We start from the raw sequence: 17002 nt of genomic DNA on the forward strand, positions 1-17002 counted from the left end.
CTGCTCGGTCTTCATTACCTGGGTCGCACCAGCCGTCGGGCAGATCGTGGACTCGCTTCAATCGAATTCGGACACGTGGTCCTCCGGCTTCGCGCTGTTCGTGCGCGTGAGTATACAATCGACGACGTCGACGTTCGCAGCCGACGAGAAGCCATTCGACTGAGCCAGTCCGGCTGCACGAGGACCGACCGCGTCGATCCGCCGTCGGGTCAACGGTCCAAGATACTAAGAATTGGCCCCGGGAAGGAGTTTGGTCTGTGACACACAAAATTGGCTCCCTGATGCCGCAAGAGCCAACAACTGTAGCAAGATGTGGGGGCCACATCATTGTCCAATTAAGGATATTTTTCTATTTTAATTTTGTTTTTAATAAAAATATCCCGTTTATCTTGTGGAGAAGAAGAAGATAGTTGCTTAAAAGACAGTGCAAGTTTCTAGTCCACTTCCTCCTCTAAATATCAAATTTAAATAACGATACCAAGGGATATCCTTTCCTTCTCTTACATTATTTTTAAAACATCATTTCTTTTATTTCCGATTCAACACTATATTTTAAAAATAAAATATATATATATATTTTTTGTTTTTTAGTGTAACAAGGGAGATGCAGCAGTGTGATATTGGTGGAAAGGAATTATAAAGCAGGCACTGGTCAACTGGCTGCCAGTTGATATATTAACATGGTAATAGGGAAATTGCAAATTGAATTGGCTAGCTAGTAATTTAATGAGAATTAAAAATAATAATGATGAATTAGCCTATTTAAAGGAAACATCCTTATAAATACATCGCACTTATCACCCTTTTGCTGCACTGTAGAGCTGAACGTGCATGTTTTCTTTATTCTTAGGGTTATAGTTGTTGTGAAAATCTTATCAGTAAGCATCCATTAATGTATTATATACGGAACTTGATCTTTTGCTTAAGATCAAGTTCTCTGCGTGCTTACTTTCTTTGCAATCAAATTTGCTGAGTTGAAAGTTACGATGAGGACAACAACTCTCAAATAGAATTTGTTGAAAGGATACGGCTTGATGACTAAGAGATAAGGGCCATGTAATTAATAATTATATTCCGTCGGGTACATGTGAATGAGAAAAAAATAGAAAAAAAAAATTCATATTGAGAATTCCAAATTGGTTGATTTATATTAATTCATAAGTATTAATATTATGAACAAATATATGAAGAAAAACTCTCTATATAAATTTAGGGTCTAAATTGTACTGACTCAAAGATTATTTACATGTGAATATGACTTATACACATTGAACGTGCCTAAACAAGATGTTGTGATGTAGAAGAAAATAAACTCCTCCATCTTCATTCCATCTCTCTATGGTATGCATCCGTTCTCGAAACTTAGTTGACTTGCCCTTAGTCTCAAATCTGAAGTTAAATTTTGAATATATTTCAATTCAGCAATTATCCACATGAAAATAATCTTTATCATGGGAGATTGTCTAAGATATTTTCCCCCACTTTTCCCTCATTGGTACCTACTATTGTTTATCCATTTCTTTTTTTTTAAAAAAAATCTATGATGTTTATTACTTATAGAAAATTGATCATAAAATAAGTGTACCATCTTCATCCATTGGTATAGTCGAGATGGTAAGTAGATAGAAATCTACCATTAAGGTCGAGGAGCCGAACTTTGAGGCTGACGAAACGTAAATCACTGTATTTCATATTGTCTAACATTTATTTATCTCTTTAGTCATCGTGATTTATCTCTATATTCATCCTAAAAAAGATTGAAAGAAATATTGGGACAATTACTTCACCTTTTACCAGAGTCCTTACCATCCGCATGAAAAAGAAAGAGATGATCAGTCTTTTTACCAATAAATTATTGTAAACTCAACTTTTCTAATTGCTTCCCATTACATGCATGGTTCCTCCTCCAATATCCGTTTGATATATAAAGTTACCCATAATCTTCCTTTGCACTATAGAATCAGTACAAAAACTAAAGTTGCTTTTGATGGAATTAAGATGATTGGTAGATTTACAAGAAACGACTACTTCATAAAAGTAGCCAATATATAATGTTTGCCAGATTTTCATTGCTTTCAAACTTCCAAGATTTTAAAAATTATTAAAATGTTCCCAAAAAATTAAATCCGCACGACTATGAAGTTTTTTTTTTAAAAAATATGAACTAAGAATCATTGCTAGTTATAATATTTTGTAAAATTTGCCACATTATTGGTTAATTAAGTGACATATAGTTAATTATAAACCATTATGTTAGTCTAAGACGGCCCGCTATAAATTAATTTAGTGATTTATTCTCATTACATAATAGGAGATATGATGAGCATAACCCCCTAATACTGCAATTATGTTATTATAATTAAGCAGTTGAATGGTTTCTAGGAACAAATTACGTGTTTGTATTTTATATATAAAAAATTAATTGTGTGGTAAATCCAACACTTGAAAAATTACGACTCCAATAATAATAATAATAATAATAATAATAATAATAATAATAATAATTATAATTATTGACGGCCCAAAAGCCTAGAAGTCCTATAAGCAACAGTCTTTGAGGCACCCAAGTCACAAGTCACTATTTAATTATATTTAGACTTCAATTCCACCATCTAATTTACTTTAATTTTACAATAAAAAAAAATAAAGATGATGATCAATTATGTCACTCCACGCATCATTTCTACATGCAAATCATGCATTCATACCTGTTCGAGGTTTCAATAACATAACTATGGTGGCACTTTGGAACTTAATCATAATCCTTTGCTTTTCACAAGTCCACTTGTTGGTATTTGTGTCAATTACTTTCGAAATTTGTTTGTGTGGTCGATTGGATTTAGTTGGCCCGTCGATGATGAGTGTGACCCAACTCAACCCTTTGAGTAAAGTTAGGTTGGTTAATATGGAATAGAGTTATTATCATAAGATAAGAGTTCGAATCTCGATAAAATTGAGGAAAAAAAGTCCTCCGCACTATCCTTACAAATGGTCATAGGACCAACCGTGTGAGATCATTGAGTGGCATATTCCACCTTTTTTACTACCATTGTCTCTAATTTTTTTCATTTAATATTCTTTTAACCATAATTATAGGTTTATATGCTGCAAACCTTATACTACACACCGTGAACTCATTTTTTTTCAGTTTGATTTTTTTTTTAATTCTATAATTCAACCTTTAAATTCTAAAGGTAAAATCTTAAATGACATATCCACAAACTTAAAAAAAACAGAAAACACGCTATGACGAATGAAGTTTGTACACACCGTCTGTAGGGGAAAAAGTTATATATGAGAAATGTTATCCTACATATCTTACCTTGCGCACCCCGTGAATATCAAATTTTTTTTATGCTTATATATAGAGAGAGGAATGTTACGTCACTTACCCTACGCCACAAAACCTATAAGTACCTAACATAATTTTTTTATTTGCTTAATATTGTACTCTAACCCCAAAATCCTAAAGCCAAAACATTAATTGGTTAAACCCGAAGTTCAAAAAAAAATATAAAAAAATATGTTGAGCGCTACGCAATCGGTGCACAACATAGTCACGTTGCACGGTGCCCAACATAATGAATGTGTGTGCGTGTGTGTATGCTGTGTGGCTGAATGAGTCAGGGCACCTGAAAGTAATCTAGGTGCCCCAAGTGAGTCGGGGGGCCTGAATCACGTTGGAGCACCCTAACTCTCATATATTTATATATATGTATATGGACAAAAATAGTCTTGGTAAGTTGAGGTCAACCGGGTACTAGGCAAGATGCGAATTCAGCCTTGGAAAGGTTGAATTTAGGCTTACAATTGATTGGGGTGATGTATCAATCGATTGACAAACTCTAAATCTGAAATTTCGGATTTTGCTACTCCAATCGATTGACCTAATCGATTGAAGCAGCGCCAACCATCAATCGATTAGGAGGTTGATTCACAAAAACGGAAGGGGTTGAAATTGACCTAATGTAATTTTTTTAGACTTGTGATTCTAAATTCTAACCCCTAGATCCGAAAGTTAAAACACAACAAAAAAAAAAAACCAATCATTTAGGGACGAACATTTGCAACAAATTTTTTTCATCCCAAACTTACGACTAGTTTTATGACAAAAATATAAAATGTTGCTACTTAGCAATTAATTTAGCAATGGAAACATTTTGTCGAAAATTAGCAACAAAAAATTTTTGTAGCAGATCGACAACAAAAACTAGTTCGTCGCTAAATTTGTTATAATTTGGCGATGAAAATAAATATTTGTTGCAAAATCAACAACGAATAATTCGTCATAATTTTTGGGACAAAAACATTATTCGTTGCAGATTTTGGAATGAATCCGGAATTCATCACAGATTTTGCAACCAATATTGAATTTGTTGCAAATACTTTTTATGAATTATTACTAAGAATTTGCGACTAATACTAATTCATTGCAAAATTTCCAATGAATCCATGGATTCGTTGGAAATTTTGTGACAAAACCATGGATTCGTTGGAAATTTTGCAATGATTACTAAATTCGTCGCAATTGGATTTTTTTTTAAAAAAATTATCCAAAACATGTTAATAGACATAAAGAGCTCAGAATGAGATGAGATCAGTTCCTATATATTTCTCTAGTTCTTCTAATTATATAAATATACTCAAATATTATTTTTACCAAATATATTTTATTTTTCATAGCTAAGTCAATTAGATGAATTTCAAATGTAAGTTAAACATGTTAGAGTTACTAACCAAATTTAATTAGTTGAACTTATTAGAGTTACAAATTAATGTTAGAGAGCTTAGAACGAGACGAAATTAGTTTTTATGTATTCATATAGTTCTCCTGATTATATCCATGTCTTCAAAAATTAATTTAACTAATATATTTGGATCTGTGATTTTTTAAACATGAATTATATTTCTCAAATATATTAGTTTTCAAAAAATTACTGATCAAAAAATATTTGGTCAAATTTATGTTTGAGGGCATTTATATAACTAAGAGAACTAGAGGAACACACAGGAACTGATTTCATCTTATTCCGAGCTCTCTAGGTCCATTAAGTGGCTTCAGGCAAATTTTTTTAAAAAATAATACCAGCAAACTTTCCAATGAATCTATGGATTCATCACAAATTTCAACGCAAAATGAGTTTTTTATTTAAAAAAATTGCTTGAAGTCGGTTAATGGACCTAGAGAGTTCAGATTGAGATGAAATTAGTTCCTATATGTTTGTCTAGTTCTATTGATTATATAAATATCCTCAAATATTATTTTGGCCTAATATATTTTTTTCCCATAGCTAAATCAATTAGATGAATTTCAAATGTAAGTTGAACATGTTGAGTTATAAAGTAAATTTAATTAGTTGAACTTTAGAGTTACAAATTAATATTAGAGAGCTCAGAACGATACGAAATCAATTTCTATGTGTTCGTATAGTTCTTCTAATTATATCCATATTTTCAAAAATCAATTTAACCCAATATATTTGGATCTATAATTTTTTAAATATGAATTATATTTCTTAGATACATTGGTGTTTGAAAAATCACTGATCAAAAACATTTGATCAAATTTATGTTTGAGAACATTTATATAATTAGGAGAATTAGTTGAATACATAGGAATTGATTTCGTCTCATTTTGAGCTGTCTAATTCCATTAACCAGCTTTGGGTAATTCTTTTTTAAAAAAGATACCCAATTTGCGACAAATTTAGTATTCGTTGTAAATTTTCCAACGAATCCATGAATTCATCACAAATTTTGCGATGCATGAATTTGTTGGAAATTTTGCAATGAATACTAAATTCGTTGCAAATTGGGTATTTTTTAAAAAAATTACCCGAAGCCGGTTAATGGACTTAGAGAACTCAGAATGAGATGAAATCAGTTCATATTGTTAGTACCCCAAGGTAGTTTTGATGTGATCAACTAAGTCAGGTTAGGTCATATTGGTATTTAACCCCTGTGTCTAAGTGTGCAGGAACTTAGGAGCACAAGAAGTCGAATGAAAGACGCAGCCAGCGAGAATGACAGCACGGGAGAGAGCCGATAGGCTCGGTGCGTCCGAGGTACGAGGTGCTGCGGAAGAGTATGTGGGTGGACGAGAAGGAGGTGCGCGACGTTTCCGAGGGACGAGAAGCCGAAGCGGAAGGTTGCTCAAGAAGGCCGAAAAATGGGTTCGGGTGAGCCATATTTCAGATAGTCGAAATCACCCAAGCAAGTGGAACTGGAGCGGAAGACTCAGACAAATGAGAGTGGAATCGGAGTGGAAGACCTGGACAAATGCGAGCGGAACCAGAGTGGAAGATTGGAACTAAAAAGTCAACGAATGTTGACTTTTTGGTCTGGGAGCCCGAACCTGATCTAGGCGGTCGGACCCGATCCGGGCACCCTGACTCGATCCGGGCACCCTGACCCCTTGGACACCCCTAGGGTGCCTTGTTTCAGCATCAACACGGATGCGGGTTCAACACGGTTCGAGCGCCCTGAACTGGTCCAGGCGCTCGAACTAGAAAAAAATATCCAAACGCGACATGGTGTGTCCCATTGTAATAGGGATAAAAGTTTATCCCCCTCTAGGCACCTGGACTCCTTCCAGGTGCCCCGACCAGGGCTATAAATACAGCTCTAATCCCAGAAGTTCGGAACAACACTTGTAATTGATTCCTGGTTAGTTTTGTTCTGTAATTAAGTGCTTCAACTACTGTAAAAAGCTTCTCTGCCTGAAGGAGATTGTTTAGTGAGGTTTAACTTCCTTGAATTAGCAATCCCCTGATTGCAAATCAAGTAACTTCTTTTGTGTCTCTTTTCTTTTTTTTTAAATTAATCACTTTCTTTTTATGCAAGTGATTGTTTTATTAAAGTTGTAAAGTTCGAGAAGGAATTTTGTTTGTTTTTATTGTGTAGGCTATTCACCCCCCTCTAGTCGGTCGCCAAGGGGTTGTCAGTGCAGGTTGCACTAATAATATGATTTTCATGTATGACAAATATGTTAAAGTTAGATGTGTTGTTTGTCAAACTATACTACCAAGTGTGCAGAAGTTGACTGATCTGAGGGACCTGACACAAGGCTAAAATCCAGCTAGGTCTGCGAGCTTGATAGCTGGTGGGAAGTCCAGATAGGTCCGCGGGGCCTGATATCTGGAAGGAAGTTCAGTTAAGTCCACGGGACCTGACAACCGGCCGAAGTCCATTTGGGTCAGTGGACCTGACAAGTGACGGAAAGACCTGGTGGATCAGAGGTAAGTCAAGTCACTGCAGTTAGTAAGTAAAGGTAAGCAACTGGAAGAGATATCCAGTGAGGACGCATTCTCTGTTGAGGGAACTGTAGGTCTCGATCCAACTTAAGTCCATTTGGGAAGTTTAAGTTGAAACTTTGACTAGATCCTGGTCTCGAGGAGATAGGATCGAATTACTACCCTATCTGCTATGTTGTACAACCTTTGTTTTTCAGTGGTAAAATATATTTTTCGATTACCTGGACTAACCTTTTCTTGCAGGTGGAAGATGCTGAAGAAAAGGGTCCGGGTGCCTGGAGCAGGCTGGCCCAGCAGGTGCCGAGGGTGCCTAGGTGATCCGGGCGCCCGGACTCGGTTCAAGCGTCCAGAATCGAAAAATCATCCACAAGCTAATGTGAATCGCGTCGATTGATCGAGCCACGTGGTCCAGGCGCCTGAAGGGGTTCCAAGCACCTGAAATGGACCTATTTAAAAGTCTTCGATGCAGAGTTTCAGAACAACAACTATGACAAGTTTCTCTCTTGCTCGGTGCTCCGAAAATGCTCCTGCGACATTGTCAAGCTCCTCCAACAACCGGTGACCAAGACTTTCCCATTTTGTTGTTGTTGGTAACTTTTATTTCCAGTTCTTGTACTTAACTCATGTAAACATTTTACAAACTGTTAGTGGATTGCCCAACGAAAGCACTCGACGAGTACGTGCCTTGGAGTAGGAGTCGTCAAAGGCTCCGAACTAAGTAAAAGTCGGTTTGTTAGCATTGGTTTATTTTTCTTCCGCTGCGTACTTCGATTTAATTCGCACTCAATTTTTAATGATCACTATTCACCCCTCCTCTTGTTGGTTGCTACTCGGAAAACCTAGAGGTTCCACTGTACAAAAATTTTGTACAAAGGTCTGAACCTTTTCCTAGCTACCATGTATTTTTTTAAATTAAATTTTGGATCGCCTGCGGAACTTAACACGTTTGATCCAAAACTTAATTTATTTGTTCTTTTAGGTTTTGACTTGGATCTCCTGCGGAACTTAACACGTTCGACCCAAATCACCTTAAGTTATTAATTCCATTAAATATTAATTTCCATAATTGGTTCCCAGTACTGACGTGGCGAGGCACATGGCCTTCTTGGATATGGGAGCAACCACCACCGACTAGACAAAACTTTTTATGAAAAGTTAATATTTAATTTCCTAAAATAACTTTAGGTTAACCGAAAAGAACAATCAAATCACAAGGAAAAGAAATAAACATAAGAACACTACATCGAAAATAAATTCGAAACACTAGAATCGTAAGCCTCTTGTATTTGGTATTATTTCCAAAAATAACTAGTATGATGCGGAAAGGAAAAATTACTAGTTATACCTTTTAGAAAAACCTCTTGATCTTCTACCGTATTCCTCTTCTAACCTCGGACGTTGTGTGGGCAACGATCTTCCGAGATGAGAAACCACCAAAGCACCTTCTTCTCCTCCTAGCTAGGTTCGGCCAAAACAAGAGCTTTACCAAGGATGAAGAAAACCACCAACCAAACTCCAAGGGATACAAGCTTTCTCTCCTTCTTCTTCTTCTTCTCCAAGTAGTATTCGGCCACCACAAGAGCTCCAAGCCAAGGAGAGTTTCGGCCACCACAAAGAGGAAGAGGGGAAGAGAGGATGGCCGGCCACACCAAGGAATAAGAGAGGGAGAAAAATAATAGAGGTTGTGTCTCTTGAAGGCACCCCAACCCCCTCTTTTATATTCCTTTGCCTTGGTAAATTAGGAAATTTAATTACAATAAAATTTTCTTAATTTTCCTTGACATGAATTAATTGAGAAAAATAAAATAAATTTTCCCAATTAAACTTATAATGGCCGGCCACATCATAGAGAGATAAATTAGACAAGTTTCAATCAACAAATTAAAACTTCCTAATTTGTTTCCAGAAATTTTAAAAATAAAATTTCTCTTCAAAAATCCCTTCATGGTTGATAAAAAGAAATTTCTATAATTTTAATTTTTTAACATGTGAATAATTTTCAAAGAGAAAATAAAATATCTTTCCAATCTACAAATAAGGAAAGAGATCTAATCTCTTTCTTTAATCTTTTGTAGATCCTTTTAAGAGAGATATTTTAATTTTAATTCTCTTTAATAAATTATATCTTCCACATAATAAAAATTAAAATTAAAATTCTTTTTAATTTCATTATGGCCGACCCCCTCTAGCTTGGGTTCAAGCTAGGGTTGGCCACCCATAAACCAAGCTTAGGCCGACCCTAGCTTGATTCCCAAGCTAGCTTGGCCGGCCCCCTTTAGGTGGGTATAGAAGGTGGGTATAGGTGGGTATAGTACTCTATAAATAAGAGGCTACGATAGGGACCGAGAGGAGGAATTGGTTTTGGTCTCCCGATAAAATTAAGTATCTCGTGTTCGCCCCGAACACACAACTTAATTTTATCAATAATAATTCATTCCACTAGAGAACTATTATTGAACTACCGCACCAATCCCAAATTACATTTTTGGGCTCCTTCTTATTATGAGTGTGTTAGTCTCCCTATGTTTAAGATGTCGGATGTCCACTAATTAAGTGAGTTACTGACAACTCATTTAATTAATATCTTAATCCAAGAATAGTACCACTCAACCTTATCATCATGTCAGACTAAGTCCACCTGCAGGGTTTAACATGACAATCTTTATGAGCTCATCTTAGGGACATTATCAACCTAGATTACAAGGACACAGTTTCTTTCTATAATCAACAACACACACTATAAGTGATATCATTTCCCAACCTATCGGGCTTATTGATTTATCGAACTAAATCTCACCCATTGATAAATTAAAGAAATAAATATCAAATATATGTGCTTGTTATTATATTAGGATTAAGAGCACACACTTCCATAATAACTGAGGTCTTTGTTCCTTTATAAAGTCAGTATAAAAGAAACGACCTCTAATGGTCCTACTCAATACACTCTAAGTGTACTAGTGTAATTATTTAGTTAAGATAAACTAATTCCTAATTACACTACGACCTTCCAATGGTTTGTTCCTTTCCATTTTGATAGTGAGCTACTGTTTATAATTTATAAGGTACTGATAACATTATCTTTTGTATGTGACACCACATACTATGTTATCTATAATATAAATTAATTGAACAACTACATTTATCATAAATGTGGACATTTGACCAATGTGATTCTTATTTCTAGATAAATGTTTATACCAAAAGCTAGACTTTTAGTATACATCCTAACACCTCTAGCGTTCTTTCCGATCCTACAGGGGCCAAAAGTGGTATCAGAGCCCAACAGCTTCAAGAGGACTAACTGCTGAATGAAGCACAAGAGATGGATGGACCGAGCATCAAGCCACCAAAGTTCGAGGGGGAATTCACGAGCTAGAAGAAAAACATGGAGGTATTCTTTAAGACAGATTTCAATTTACTTTAAATAATGAAATTTGGTTTTATAGTACCTGAGGGTAAAGAAGAATACCAATGGATAAAGAAGAAACAAGTCGACTCCATGGAAAACGACAAAGCAGAGTTTCATCTGCTGAGCGTCTTACCGTCACAAGAAGTCAACTAGATCGGAACCTATGAATCTGCTAAGGAGCTCTGGGCGAAATTCTGGGAACTACATGAAGGAACCTCTAAGGTAAAACTTGCGAGACAGGATCTGCTTAGGAACTAGATCAGCAACATCAAATTAGAAGAAGGAGAAGTCATTGCACACCTTCACTCAATAATAAAGGAACTCATCACCGGACTCACGAATCTCAAAGAAAAGGTAAGCAACCGAGATTCGGTGAGGTACGCGTTTAACGCATTTCCTAGGACTACTAAATGAGCATCATTAGTAGATGTTTATTATATATCTAAGGATTTAGAATTAAGTACTTTAGAAAAAATATTTTCAACATTTGAAGTCTATGAAACAAGATGTGCAGATCTGAAGAAGGACTCAAAGCACAATATTGTCTTAAACGTAAAAATGAACGAACGAGATTCTGAATCTTCTCTCGATGATGATGAAACAACACTCATGGTAATAAAATTTAAAAAGTTATCTAAAACTAAAAAATTTAATGAAGTGCAGGGTACAAGAAGAAAAAGAAAAGTAAGATGCTACTGATAAGGTCGATTAATGCTAGGGGGTGAATAACTCGTCGTGCTCCGTTGGCTTGCTTCGATATTGTTGATATATAGCAGAAAGAACTCAAAACAAGCTAACACGTAGATTTACTTGATATCCACCTTAAGAAGAGGTGACTAATCTAAGGATCCACACACGACACATACTCCACTAATAAAAATACTCCTCAGTAACTACCGAAGGCGGAGAAGCCTTGTACAACCTGTTGGCGCAGCGGGCCAGCAAAGGGGAGGGTGAATTACCTGAAATAAAAAAAATACTCTTCTCGTTCTTTCAACTCTAAAAATGTAACAACAATAAAATAACAAAACTAAAGAAGACTCAACAGTTGACTTGGTTACAACCTGGGTGGTTGTTAATCCAAGACGGTTGAACAACTCGCTAAGAATCTCCTTCTTTGAAGGCAGAGAAACCTTTTACACACTAAAAGCTCTAAGACTTGCTAGGAAGTTAGTACAAGAGTTGATTGATTATTTCCTAGCTCTAGCGGTCTTTTTATAGCTCCTGAAAATTCTATCTAAAGGCTTGAAGACACCTCCCAAGGGATGGAGGGCGCCTCCAAGGCAAGATGAGTGGATAAACTTTTATCCACTCGCAAACGGTCAAGTTGTCTGGTTTGAGGGCACCCTTAATGTCATTAAGGGCGCCTCCAAGACATGGAGAGTGTGTTCCCGCCTGAAGAAAGCGGAGGCGCCTTCAACACTACATTGAGGGCGCCTTCAGCTTGCTTTTCCAGCTCCTTTAGACTTTCGGAAGCTCCGATCGCTTGAGAGATTGCGACCAACCGAAATATGGCTCATCTGAACCCAATTTTCGGTCTTCTCCTCGAGCAGGCTTTCGCTCTGACTTCTCATCCCTCGAACGTCACGTACGTTTTTCTCATCCATCGGTGTACTCTTCCGCAGCTCTTTCGTCCCTCGGACGCACCGAGCCTATCGGCTCCTTTCCTGTGTCATCCTTCTCACCAACTGCGTCTTCCGCTCGACTTCCTGCGTTCCTAACGTTCTGCACACTTAGACACAGGGATTAAAATAATACAGGACCCAACCTAACTTGGTCGATCAGATCAAAACAACCACGGAGTCCAACAATCTCCCATTTTTTGATGTGCATCCACCCAAGTTCAAGTTAGGGTAAAACAAACAAGTAGTAATTTAAAGAAATTACCATACTAACAATTTAAGCATAAAAATTGTAATAAAAGAAATTATAATATTTTTTTAAAAGAAATTCTAAGTTAAAATAAAAATATTTTACTCCCCCTAAACTTGTACCTATTTCTTCCTCTTTGATCACATAAAAAAACAAGGTACAAATTTTCAAAAAAAAAATTGAATAAAAATTTTCAAGTTACAAATCTTCAAATTTTCAACTTAAACAAAATTTGAAGCAATTTCCAAGTTAGAAATTTCCAAAAAAAAAATTGAAATGTTTAAATAGTTGATAAGAATTTAAAAGCATTATCTTAATTATTTATCAGTTTGTCAATTAAACATTTAATTCGATAATCGACTTCCAGGCTGTGGCGAGACACTAGGGCTTCTTGGTTATTAGATTGTCAACCACTTCTAGAGAAAACATTTTAAGAAATTTAAATATTTAACTCTTTCTGAAAGCCTTAATAAAAACATGTTTTAATCTAAACAAGATTTTGAAACCCAATATAAGTTCCTTCCTATTAGGTTAATAAAAAATTTAGGAGGTATATATTCTTTGGGAATTTTTCTAAGTTGATCTTGATGATGTCTAATATACCAATTTAACTTACCATAAATTCTAATTTTTTATTTTGAAAGTTATTCATGCATGCATGGTCATTTTTTAATTTTTCAATTTCTATTTTTAATTGTAGAGGGCATGTTTTTGCTAAATTCAATTTTAATTCATCATTTTTCCTTTTCTAGTTTAACTAGATCTTTAGCAAGACTTTTAATAAATTTAAAGGACAATTTGGGAGATAGAGCACGTACCTCACTTACCTCAATTTTTTATGCTCCCCCATCATCGCTACTTTCTTCTTTTGATGATCCTCCCCCTTCATCTATGCTCATTTCTGAGTAGGTCTCATCTTCATCTTGGTGGATTGTTGTTAGAGCAAGTCCGACGTAGACTTCGATTTTAAATTAGAGGATGTCGGTCTTTGAGACTTTTCTTTCTCCTTATCCCTTTTCTTTAATTTTGGGCGGTCATCCTTGATGTGTCCTTCCTCATTTTAGTTGTAGCATCGAACCTTCCTTTTGTTTCGATAATCTCTCTTTATTTACGATATAAACTTATTAGACCGAACAAATTTATTGAGTTTTCTTACCAGAAGAGCTGCTTCATTTTCATCAATTGATTCGTCGGAGTCTGAATCGTTGGTTCTTGCCTTCAGGGCAACGTTCTAACTCGGTCCTTTTCTTTTTCCTATGCACCAAGATTCGTGTAATTCGAAAATAGAAAAAAGACTTTCTAAAGTACTTACCTCGAGATCCTTGGATATATAATAGGAATCTACTATAGTTGTCCATTCGAATGTTCTTGGGAACGCATTTAACGCATACCTTTGTGCATCCCGATTCGTTACCGTTTCTCCGAGGTTTGTTAGTCCGGTGATCAGCTCCTTGATTCTTCTGTGTAGTTGTGCTACTGGCTCTCCTTCTTTCAACTGGAGGTTCGTCAGTTGATTCTGGAGAACATCCCGTCTCGCAAGCTTTGTTTCGGAAGCCCCTTCATGTAACTCCAAGAACTTTTCCCAAAGCTCCTTCGCGGAGTTATAATTTCCTATCCGATTTACTTCTTGAGGTGGCAGCACACTAAGCAGGTGGAACTCGGCTCATCCGTTCGCTACGAAGTCTACTTGTTCCTTCTTGGTCCAGTGATACTCTTCTTTTTCTTCTCCTTGGAGATTTTTGGGAGCTACAAAATCATATTTAATTATTAATAATATTTCAAAATCAGTTTTAAAAAAATACCTCCATTCGTTTCTTCCACGACGCAAAATATGCCTCGAATTTAGATGGAAATATTGTTGGTCCGACCATCGTCTTGATCTAGTTGCTTCAGACGACGCTTAGTCATTCTGAGGCGATTGGACTCTGATACCACTTGTTGGCGCAGCGGGCCGGCAAGAGGGGAGGGGTGAATTGCCTGAAATAAAAAAAATACTCTCCTCGTTCTTTCAACTCTAAAAATGCAACAATAATAAAATAACAGAACTAAAGAAGACTCCGCAGTTGACTTGGTTACAACCTGGGTGGTTGTTAATCCAAGACGGTTGAACAACTCACTAAGAATCTCCTTCTTTGAAGGCGGAGAAGACTTTTACACACTGAAAGCTCTAAGAGTTGCTAGGAAGTTAGTACAAGAGTTGATTGATTATTTCCTAACTCCAGGGGTCTTTTTATAGCTCTTAGAAATTATATCTAAAGGCTTGAGGGCGCCTCCCAAGGGGTGGAGGGTACCTCCAAGGCAAGATGAGTAGATAAACTTTTATCCACTCGCAAAGGGTCAAGTTGACTGGTTTGAGGGCGCCCTCAATGGCATTGAGGGCGCCTCCAAGACATGGAGGGTGCCTTCCCCCTGAAGAAGGTGGAGGCGCCATCAATACTGCATTGAGGGCGCATTCAGCTTGTTTTTCCAACTCCTTTACGATCGCTTGGGTGATTGCGGCTAACCGAAATAAGGCTCACCCAAACCCAATTTCTGACCTTCTCCTCGAGCAAGCTTCCGCTCTGACTTCTCATCCCTCGAATGTCACGTACATTCTTCTCATCCACCGGTGTACTCTTCCACAGCTCTTTCGTCCCTCGGATGCACCGAGCTCGTCGGCTCCCTTCCCGTGTCGTCCTTCTCGCCAGTTGTGTCTTCCGCTCGACTTCCTGTGTTTCTAACAGGACCCAACTGTTAGGACCAAAAGTAGCTAGAGGGGGGGGGGGGGTGAATAGCTCATCGCGTTCGCTCGGTGCTCGGCGTTGCTTGTTCCTTCAAAGATGTGCAGCGGAAATACAACGAAACAATCACACAACGCTAACACGGTTGGTTTACTTGGTATCCACCTCACAAGAGGTGACTAATCCAAGGATCCACACCAACACACACACCCTCCACTAAATAAAACTCTCCTTTATGGTAACTACCAAGGGCAGAGAAGCCCTACAAGACTCAATACAAGAAGAGAGGGAAAGGATACAAGAAATACAAGCTTACAAGCTTACAATGAGTATAAACCCTAACCCTAGCTTCTCTTCTTGGCTTTGATCCGCCTCTTGACTTGGAAAACTTCCAAGATCCTTCAAGAACCTGGCGATCCGAGCTTTGTAAGTCGTGGAGGAGTGGCGAAACTGGAGTGAATCGAGAAGTGATGCCGCGCCATCGCTGCGGCTATAAACGACGCCAACGGCCGGATCCCGATCGATTCGAATGTTCCCAATCGATCGGAGGCTTTGGATCGATCCATGGATCGATCCAGCGCCTATGGGAACGCTGGATCGATCCACGGATCGATCCGGCGCTTATCGCGCGAGCAGCGTCCCAATCGATCCACCGATCGATTGGGACATCTGATCGATCCACGGATCGATCCGAGCTTTCGAAGAGAAGCCCTGGATTGATCCACCGATCGATCCAGCTCCTGGATCGATCCCCTGATCGATCCAGCACTTGGTTTTTGCCCAAAACCAAGTTCCAAGACTCCCAAACCAACATCCGGTCAACCTTGACCTGTTGGTACATCATGCCTAGCATCTGGTCACTCCCTTGACCTGCCAGGACTTCCCACCAAGTGTCCGGTCAATCCCTTTGACCCACTTGGACTTTTCTCGTCGTGCCAAGTATCCGGTCACTTCCTTGACCTACTTGGACTTCCACCAGATGTCTGGTCAATCCCTGATCCATCTGGATTTTCCCTTGCCTGGCTTCACTCACCAGGGCTTCCACCTAGCTTCATTCACTAGGGTTTTCCATCTGCCTGGCTTCACTCACCAGGACTTTCATACTGCCTAGCTTCACTCACTAGGACTTTCACCTGGCTTCACTCACCGTGATTTTCACCTGGCTTCACTCACCAGGACTTTCATACTGTCTAGCTTCACTCACTAGGACTTTCACCTGGCTTCACTCACCAGGATTTTCCTTCTGCCTGGCTTCACTCACCAGGACTTTCATTCTGCCTAGCTTCACTCACTAGGACTTTCATACTGCCTAGCTTCACTCACTAGGACTTTCACCTGGCTTCACTCACCAGGATTTTCCTTCTGCCTGGCTTCACTCACCAGGACTTTCATTCTGCCTAGCTTCACTCACTAGGACTTTCCTTCTGCCTGGCTTCACTCACCAGGACTTTCATTCTGCCTAACATCCCAGTTAGGACTTTCCAGTCAAATATCCGGTCAACCTTGACCTACTTGACTCTTCTTCAATTAACATCTTATTGTCAAACATCTAAACCCAAACCAAGACTCAGCTTGGTCAAACAGGTCAACCTTGACCTGAGGGATGTTGCACCAACAATCTCCCCCTTTTTGATGTTTGACAATACCAACACTATCACTTACAATACCACATGTAAGTTAGGCTAATCCCATAGCCTAAACCTTCTTCATGCCACTAGGTAATGAATACATAAGTTAAGCCTTTC

This window comes from Zingiber officinale, chromosome 4A (genome assembly GCF_018446385.1).
Source record: "Zingiber officinale cultivar Zhangliang chromosome 4A, Zo_v1.1, whole genome shotgun sequence".
In the NCBI taxonomy this organism is placed as follows: Eukaryota; Viridiplantae; Streptophyta; class Magnoliopsida; order Zingiberales; family Zingiberaceae; genus Zingiber; species Zingiber officinale.